The following is a 10,052-nucleotide window of genomic DNA, read 5'->3' as shown; positions in this document are numbered from 1 at the left end:
CATTTTGATCCAGGTGGGATATCCCTAAATGAACTTGCTCCTGGGTGAGGAGGGATAAATTGGCTCCCCATCTTAATTCAATCCTGTGGCTGGTCTCCACAAGATTAATTTTAAAAAATGACCCCTTCTCTCATGGATACCTTTTGCTGTCCAAATGTAAAGGAGCTAAATTAATCAGATCTTCTGCAGTTAAATAAAGGGTAATTTTAATAATAGGAATAGGAAATAAAATGCAACACAGATACATGGAAATTAAAAATGTGAATTGGATAAAAATATAATGGTTAAGAAGATAAACAAGTCAGTCTCTTGGTTCCACAATGAATACATAATCGAACGTTGTAGCCGTTAAGTTGGATGATATTGGTAATGCTGACATTGAATGTGAAGCAGCTGATTTCAAGATTGTTTGTTTCTCAGTTAGTTTACTTTCCTTCTTTCAATTGCCATCTCGATGTTGACCTCATTGGTTTGTCAGGCTTCCAGCACTCAGAGGCAGAGAGCAACTATTTTTTTAATACAACACAAGGATGTCTCATGGCTGACCTTAAGCTGTGACATTCACAGCACATAATTCCACATCAGCACAGCTGAACATTAAATTATACAGGCCAGAGGTTGCAGTGTGTTTTTAAGCCTGTTTTTGTGCATATTTCTAAAAGGAAGAAACACAAACATATATGTAGTTTAGAATATAATCTGTGGAAGATTTTCTGATGAGTGGGATAGTCAGCACCTTATTACCTCATCCCTTAAAGTCTTTCTGTTTGACGTTTCCCTGATACTCGCAAGGTGTGACATTCCATAGATTCACACCCAGCTTTTCTAGACGGCAATTGAAGTTGTATCAGTGTTCATCTTTGGACTGTAGATACTCTTTTCAAAAACACATGTTGTAATTAAATATTCAATATTTCTATAGGTAATTTGGGGTTCTGATCCATTGTCATGGCAATGGGTAGGTACATCAAGAAGTGATTGATGGGCTGCGACTTTTGTCGCTTGAGAAAAAAAGCTGAGAGTTTGCCTCATAGAAGACTTCAAAATTATGAAGATTTTGATAAAGATGACACAGACAGAATGTTTTCTCTTGTGGGGAGGAACATAATTGGAGACCATTGAAATAATGGATGTCACCAAGAAATCCAATAAGGAATAAAAAGAAACCTCTTCACCCAAAACAGTGTGAGAATGTAGAAGTCACTACCACAAGAAGTAGTTGACGTAAATAAGACAGATTCTCCCAGTCCTGGAGGTGGTTGGCATGGAAGTGTCAAGGAAATTTCATCAGTGGAATCCCACCAGAATTCCACTATCTTTTGCCTACGGTGGAATTAAGTTGTGGGTGAGAAGGTCCAAGGTCCACCTTCCCATTCTGCTGCCAATGGAAATCTTTAATGCTCGTTTACTGACCAGTAAATTGACCACTCATTGTCTCTTAAGCAGCAATTATTTCATGATCCTTGAGAGACAAGAAGTTTTATCTGGCCTGGGATATCAAAGCTGTCAGTTTGTTTTAAGGGGGAGTTGTCATTCAAGTTTGTAGATGGTGATATGAAGCTACTGGAACAGTAATTGGCCAAGCATGATTGACCTGCTCAGCTTGTTTCTATCTGCTGTGAGTGGCTTGCTCATCTCTCCAGTGGCAGATAATAGAATCCCTGCAGTGTGGAAACAGGCCCGTTGGCTCAACAAGTCCACACCGAAGCTCAGAGCATCCCACCCAGACCTATCCCCCTACCCTTTTCCTGTAACCCACCTAATCTACACATCCCTGAACACTGTGGGCAATTTAGCATGGCCAACCCACCTAGCCTGCCCATCTTTGGACTGTGGGAGGAAACTGGAGCACCTGGGGGAAACTCACGCAGACACGGGGACAATGTGCAAACTCCACACAGACAGTCACTCAAGGGTGGAATCAAACCCAGGTTCCTTGTGCTGTGAGGCAGCAGTGCTAACCACTGAGCTGCTGTGCTGCCCCATGTTTTTAGACACTACTAATTTGGTTTGATTTGATTTGATTTATTGTTGTCACATGTACCAAGATATAGTAAAAAATATTGTTCTGCATGCTAACCAGACAAATAAAACCTTACATAAGTCTATCAGGGTAATGGAACAGAATGCAGAGTATAGGGTTACAGCTGTAGTGAAGGTGCAGAGAAAGATCAACTCTAATATACGAGAGGTCCATTGATAAGATTGAGAACAGTGAGGAAGAATCTGTTCTTCAATCTGTTGGTACATGTTTTAAAAGTTTTGTAAGTTCTGCCTGAAGTAAGAGGGTGGAAGAGAGTATAACTGGGTTGAGAGGGATCCTTGATGATGCTGTCTGCTTTTCTGAGGCAGCAGGAAGTGTAGACAGAGTCAATGGAAGGAAGGCTGGTTTGTGCGATGGACTAGGCTGTATTCACAACTCTCTGCAATTTTTTGCGGTCTTGGGCACAGCAGTTGCCAAACCAAGCTGTGATGCATCTGGATAGGATGCTTTCTATGGTGCAGCTTTAAAAATGGTAAGAGTCACTGTGCACATGCTGAATTTCCTCAGCCTTCTGAGGTAGTACGGGTATTAGTCTACTTTCTTTACCATAGCGTCAAATTGGGTGGACTAGGATAGATTGTTGGTGATATTTACTCCTAGGAGCTTGACGCTCTTGACTACCTTTGCCTCAGCACCGTTGATACAGACAACAGGCTTGTCCTCCACTCCACTTACTGATATTGATGACCAGCTCCTTCATTTTGCTGACACTGAGGGAAAGATTGTTGTCTTTATTCCATGCCAGCAAGCTGTCTATCTCTTTCCTGTACTCTGCCTTGTCATTGTTTGAGATCCAACCCACTACAGTGGTGTCATCAACAAATTTGTAAATGAAGATGGAGCTGAATTTGGCCACAGTTAGGACTGTATAAGGTGCATAGTATGGGGCTGAGTATGTGGCTTTGCGGAGCTTTACTGTAGGGGAGGTGTTGTTGCCTATCCTTACTGATTGGCGGTCTGCGGGTCAGCAAGTCAAGGATCCAGTTACAGAGTGGGGATTGGAGTCCTAGGTCTCGGAGTTTGGAGATGAGTTGCTTGGACTTATGGTGTTGAAGGTGGAGCTGAAGTCAATAAATCGGAGTCTGACTTAGGTGGCCTTCTTATCTGGATGTTCAAGAGATGAGTGTAAGGCTAGGGAAACGGTGTCTGCTGTGGACCTATTGTGACAGTAGATGAATTGCAGCAGATCAAGGCAGCCTGAGAGGCTGGAGTTGATGTGTGCCATTACTAACCTCTCAAAGCACTTCATTGTGATGATTGTCAGAGTCACTGGGCAGTAGTCCCTGTCACCAGAGACCCTAGGAACTGTCACTGTTTTGTCCTGAGCCATTGCTGCACATCAGGACGCTATTGTTCTGATATTAGTCTGGCTAAGGATGGACTGGGCCAGTGGAGAACATTTATCTCTTCAGCCTGGACCTTTCCGGAGCAGAGGAAACAGCATGATTTTAAGATGGCTAAATACCTGCCAACAGACTATGTCTACACGGGTTTGGAGAACTCCCAAAAATATGCATTTTGTCTCATTTCCTGTCTCTTCAATTCATCACCAATGCCCAAAGCATGGGACAAAACCACATTATATGTCTGCTGGCAGAATCTTTGCTGGAGAAGATGCACAAAGATCAGAGCGTAATTTTCCATCTCACTTTGCTCTATTTGGCTGTCAATGGCCCCCTTCTCTTATTGACTCCCAACCCTTTTTGACATTTGCCTCTGTCCTCTGTCTGTGCTTGCCCTTCTATACTGGCAGTCCTTTGGGTGATGTGCCATCTGCTGTCTGGAGCTGCTGATCTCTCACTGATCAGAAGTTCTTGATGGTCTGGACTTCCTCCATCAGGCTCCTAATACTAGTTAGAAAGCCCGGCAGCCACCAATTAGGTGTCAGATTGCTGCAAGGTCCAGAGAGCTTTCACATCTTTACCGAGTGTCAGGGTCTTTACTCTAATCTCTCCTGCTTCAGGACTTAGTCTGGAAATGAAAGACAAAGATAGTGCACATAGGAGAGGAATTTAGACAAATATATGAAGATGACGGGAACAGGTGATTCTGATGCTAAATTTAGGTAAGAAGAAATGTGCATAGCCTCATGGGTAGCGTTAACCAAGCCAAATGTCTTAATATTTTATATAATCCGGTGTAAGGCGTACTATTTTATTCTCTGTTCTCTGGTCCTGTATTTAGTATGTCATCAATTTTGCTCCAGTGGTCCCTGATTAAATTATGTTAAACTTTCAAAAAAAAAAACACTTCAAAGATTTTGATGTTTGCCGTCTGAGTGTAAAATTGGGATTGTTGATCAAATGCTAGTTACAGAAACTAATTTTAATTTCCAGCTAACAGCTTGCAAACTTCAAGTCAGTCTCTTAATGCTGGTCCTTCAGAAATGCTACTCAAAAGAAATGCCATTGCTTCATCTGCAATCCATTTTTTGATTGTCATTTAAATGGTTGTGGTCAATAGCAAGCAATGCAATTGCAGCTCCAGGATGATGAGTTTGATCCTAGAATTGCTTGAAACCACTCTTGTGTTGCTACATTATACAGCGTTAACAGGATTTGCACTGCATTTCTGGGAAAGTTAAGGTGATAGAGTTGCGAGACCTTGAGAAAATATTCAAAACTTGGTGTACAACAATATGCAAGACTAGGAAATGAGAGCAAAAGCTACAGAATTGGAAAGCATAGCAAAATTGTTCAATAGTAGATAATGCAAAGACATTGGAGTAAAAGTGGTGCAACGTGAGATACAGAAACAGGAATTAGGAAGCAAAATAACAAACCTGTAGAATGTCTTAAAATTTGAGGCATCTGGTTGTTAAATGTTGGAGTCAGAAAACAGCTATTAAGAAGTGCATGGCCCCATGCCTCACAACAAAAAAAATTCAGTTAACTAGTCACTGTTAGGTGTCACATGCACAAGGATATTTAGACAACCATCGCAGTCTGATACACAGGGCATTTTAAAGTTTTCATTACAACTTAAAACAGATCTTCGGTTTTCTAGCAGAAATTTTAGTGATGCTTCCTGAGGATAAACTAAGCACCAGTTTTTGCACATTTAAGACCTATTAATTATCAAGTTTCTAAAAATGTTGTTATCTAAATTAATCTTATTATAATAAACTATTTAAAAATATTCTGGAGAAGGCAAAGAATATTAATACAGATTACAATCTTCAAAATCAATTTTTCTTCACTAATATCCTATCATATTTTTCGGAAAGTGATTTCCTTCCAAATGGGGACAAAAAAAAGCCCTAAAGTTTTCCACTGCAATCTTTAATTAAAATTGTATTTGGAGATCAGCATAAACCACATGTTTGACGTCAGCACACATATTACACGCTATAATTGCATTTTCATCCCCCAACCCAGGTTTTAGTTTTTAAATGGACTTGTTTTCCTGACCCCATGATATTCTTTACTCTGCAACTTGTGTCAGCCTTTCACACTTAGGGCTGAATCTGAACAGAAATCAGCAACATGTCAATTTTGGCGAGTTTCATTGAAGGACTTTCTCCATATGCAATAACGAGCTACCTTGCCAAGCGTACCCATGTACCATGCCCCTATAGCAGATCACTTGTCACATTTTCCTTGCCATAGGTGGGAGCGCTGGCCACTCCTAGAACTTCCTGTGGTTCCTGGCACTAATGCCATCTTTAAAGGCCAGCTGTGAATCCGGTCTAGCGGTGGCCTGAAGCTGCCCTGCACAGGTCTGACAATTGGCCCAGACATATCGGATATGGGAAATCATGGTGCTAATTTCCCTAATGGGGACTTGAAGATCCTGGTGAATAAGGCTGCAAGCAGTCGCCGCTTATGGAGCATTCCTGAGATGTTGGTGACTGATGAAGGGCCAGAGGAGTGAGCTGGTGAGCTGGAGTTGCCAGGTCCCCACTCTGACTTTTATGTCAGGAATTGTCACCGTCCAGTTTCTGTGCAGTGGGTGGAAGAAAGGGGGAACTACGTATAAATAAGGTGAGACAGTGTCTAAATAAGAACAGTAATGCATAAAAATAGACCTCTTGCCACTCACTAGAGAGAACATTTTCTTGCCATTCAACAATTGATTGGAAAATTGGCCTTCAATATCAGGAAACTGCTTGCTAGCCATCTTGCGCAATTTTAAGAAAGATGACGGGTGGGACGAGTGATGCTTGCCGGGCTAGCATTTATTGTCCATCCCTGGTTGCCCTTCAGAAGGTGGTGGTAAGCTGCTTTCTTGAACCATTGCAGTCCGTGTGCTGCTGGTGGACCCATTATGACTTTAGGGAAGAAATTTCAGGGTTTTCTCCCAGTGGCACTGAAGGAATGACTTTATATTTCCAAGTCGGGATGGTGAGTTGTTTGGAGGGAAATTCGCATGTGGTGATATTCCCGAGGTACTTGCTACTGCCCAAGTCATTTGAGGGCAAGAAGACTCCAGCCCTATTTTTATGTGGAACAAGGTCAGCAGTACACTGACACTATTTCTACAGGAACCATAATATATTAAAATTCTTAATAAAGATGGGGAGTGAAATAGTCAAATTTGAAACCAGGGTCTTGAATCTAAATAAAGGGAACTACAAAGGTATGAGGAATGAATTGTCATAGATAGAGTGGAGAATCTTTCTCAAAGTGTTAATGGTGGATAGACAATGGTTAATATTTAAAGAATGTGTGAATTACAATTATTCAATCCTGGCTGGCGCAAAATTAAAAGAGGAAATGTGGCTCAACCATTGCTTACAAAGAAACGAAGGGTAGTGTTAGATCCAAAGAGGAGACATATAAAAAGCTGTAAGCCTGAGGATCGGGAGCATTTCAGAATTGAGTGAAAAAGGACAAAAATTTTGATCAAGAGTGGGAATATGAAGGTAAAATTGCAGGGAACATAGAAACTGAAAATAATAGCATCTATAAATATGTGAAGAGAAAATGATTAGTAAAGACCAATTTAGGTCCCTTACAATCAGAAGCTGGAGTACAATAACCAGGAACAATGAAATGGTAGATGAATTGAAATATATTTTGATTCTGTCTTTACAAAATAAAGCACAAACGACTGCCCAGAAATGTGAGGGAACCAATGGTCCAGTGAGAGAGTGGAATTGAAGGAAATCAGTATTAATAAGGAAATAAAATTAATGTATTAAGTTAATGTCAAATTAGAGGGATTAAAGGGTGACAAATTCCCCAAAGCCTGATAATCTGCAGTCCTGAGTAGTTAGGAAATTGGCCCTGGAAATATTGGTGAAACTGAGCAGGTCTATTAGCATGTGTGGAGAGAGAAAGAGAGTTAACATTTTGGATCCAGTATGACTCTTCATTTGACCTGAAGTGTCCTGATGGAGTCATGGTTAATGTGGTCTTTTTTCGGTCATTGCGAGGAAACAGGGAGGAATTCTCCAGATTTAAAAAAAAATTAGCCTTGGGTTTGTGATGTGGTATTCCACCTCTCCTGGAAGAATACATTGTCAGGAAATATTTTTGGAAAATATTCGAAGGGACTGATTAACCTAGATTTGAAGAGACAAGGATTCATCAAGGACAATCAGCTTGGTTTTGTCAGGGGGAGATCTTGTCTGACTGGTTTTAATTAAGATTTTCAAGGAGCTGACTAAGTCTACAGATGAGGGTAGATCAGTTGATGTAGTCTGCATGGACTTCAGTAAGGCTTTTGACAAAGTGTCGCATTGGAGACTGGTCAAGAAGATAAGCGCCCATGGGATCCAGATCAATTGGCCGATTCAATCCAAAATTGGCTTAGTGGCAGGAGACGGAGGATGATGGTTGAACATGCTTTTTTTCTGACTGGAAGACTGCGTCCAGTGGTGTTCCGTTGGGTCCCTTGCTGTTTGTTGTACACATTTACGATCTAGACAGAATGTAAGAAGATTCAGTAAGTTTGTAGATTCAATGAAAATTGATGGCATACTAAATAGCAAGGAGGAAAGCCTTCGACTACAGATGACAAGGGTGGGTTGCTCAGATGGGCAGAACAATGGCAAATAGAATTTAATCCAGAAAAACACAAGCTGATGCATTTTGAGAGGACCAACAAGGCAAGAGATTGTTTGATAAATGGTAGGACCCTAGGGATTACAGAGGATCAGAGGGACCTTGGTGTGTGTGTCCACAGATCCTTGAAGGCAACGGGACAGATCAATAAGGTGGTTAAGAAGGCATATGGGATCTTAGCCTTTATCAGTCTTGGTTTTGAATATAAGAACAGGGGGTTTATGATGCAGCTTTATAAGATGTTAATTAGGCCCGACTGGATTACTGTATGCAGTACTGGTCATCACATTATTGGATCTGATTGCACTAGAGAGGATACAGAGGTGATTCACTAGGGTGTTGCCTTGGCTGGAATGATTTAGCAATGAAAAGAGACTAAATAGGTTGGGGTTGCTTTTTTTTAGACCAGAGAAGGTGGGGCCTGATTGAAGAATACAAAATTGTGAGGGATGTAGATAGGAAGAAACCTTTCCCCTTGGTAATGGGGTCAAAAACCAGAGGTGTAGATTGAAGGTAAGGGGCAGGACAATTAGGTGGGATTTAAGGAAAAGCTTTCTCATCCAGGAAGTGGTGAGTCTCTGGAACTGCCTGAAAGGGTGGGAAAGGCAGGACCCATCACAACATTTAAGAAATTTTTTATTTAATACTTAAAATGCTGTAGAATATATGTCTATAAACTGAGTGCTGGAGAATAGGACTGGAGTTGATAGATGCTTGATGACCAGTGGAGACATAATAAGCTGAAATCTCTTTCTGTGCTGTAAAACTCTATGACTCTAGGGGATAGGGATTTTCTTGATATGGCAAACAATACATCACAACATCAAGTGACAATCATAATGGACCAGCTGGTCTTTCTTTGACTAACACATTTGTTACTTCCCAAAGATCTTGCTTGTTTTGTGTTGCATTTAAAAGGTCAAATAAAACAAAAATTACTTTTGCTGATTAATGTTTTGAATTTACTTCTGCATTTTGGAACTGTTTCCCCTCAGCGTTTCTTTTTAGTCAAAAACAGAATATGATAAAATGGACAACACAGGATTTTAAATTGGTGATGAGTGCAATGGAACATAACATTTTCAATTTCAAACATTTAGGTGTCAACATTACACACTCCCAGGTCAGGTACAAAGCTATTAGCTGCAGTGAAGTTTTCTGTCTATTTTCCGCCTCCGTAAACTATTAAGCCCATAAGTAAAACATTTTTGACTGAAATAATGCAGTTGTTTTGTATTCATCTGTGGGACATGGGTGACACTGGCTGGTCAGCAATTATTACCCATCCCTAATTGCCCTCGAGAAGGTGGTGGTGGTGAGCTGCCTTCTTGAATCACTGCAGTCCATGTGCTGTAGGTAGATCCACATTGCCCTTTGGAAGGGAATTCTTGGGTTTTGTCCCAGTGACAGTGAAGGAACGGCAATATATTTCCAAGTCAGAATGGTGAATGGCTTGGAGGGGTCCCTTGACCTTCTAGATAGAAGTGGTCATGGGTTTTGAAAGGACCTTTGGTGAATTTCTGCAGTGCATCTTCTAGATAATACACACTGCTGCTACTGAGCGTTGGTGATGGAAGGAGCAGATGTTTGTGGATGTGATGCCATTCAAGTAGGCTGCTTTGTTCTGGATGGTGTTGAGCTTTTTGAATGTTGTCGGAGCTGCACCCATCCAGGCAAGTGGGGAGAATTCCATGTGCCTTGTTGATAGTGTCCAGCTTTGGGGAATCAGGAAGTGAGTTACTTGCTACAGTATTGTCTTCTTAGCATCTGACCTGCTCTTGTAGCCATTGAATTTGTATGGTGAGTCTAGTTGAGTTTTTGGTCAACTCCCAGGATGTTGATGTTGGGGGATTCAGTGGATAGCGATGCCATTCAATGTCGGGGGATAATGTCACAATGTTTGGAATTAATGGGTTCTTGCAGCATGGATTAGAAAATGAAAGAACTGCGGATGCTGTAAATCAGGAAACAAATCAGAAATTTCTGGAAAAGCTCAACAG

General features: G+C 41.1%; 1 long non-coding RNA gene across 1 annotated transcript in view; it reads right to left on the bottom strand.

The window, feature by feature from the left end:
* Positions 1-7,039: 7,039 nt before the first annotated feature.
* Positions 7,040-10,052, bottom strand: part of LOC125484738 — a 43,820-nt gene continuing 40,807 nt past the window's right edge. Inside the window, exon 2 of the long non-coding RNA XR_007263552.1 lies at positions 7,040-7,909. This is a non-coding gene — a long non-coding RNA (uncharacterized LOC125484738). The remainder of the gene's footprint in view (positions 7,910-10,052) is intronic.

Source organism: Rhincodon typus, chromosome 13, assembly GCF_021869965.1.
Source record: "Rhincodon typus isolate 14 chromosome 13, sRhiTyp1.1, whole genome shotgun sequence".
Taxonomy (NCBI): Eukaryota; Metazoa; Chordata; class Chondrichthyes; order Orectolobiformes; family Rhincodontidae; genus Rhincodon; species Rhincodon typus.
The sequence above is the reverse complement of the archived record's forward strand: the minus strand, read 5'-3'. Positions and strand labels throughout refer to the sequence as shown.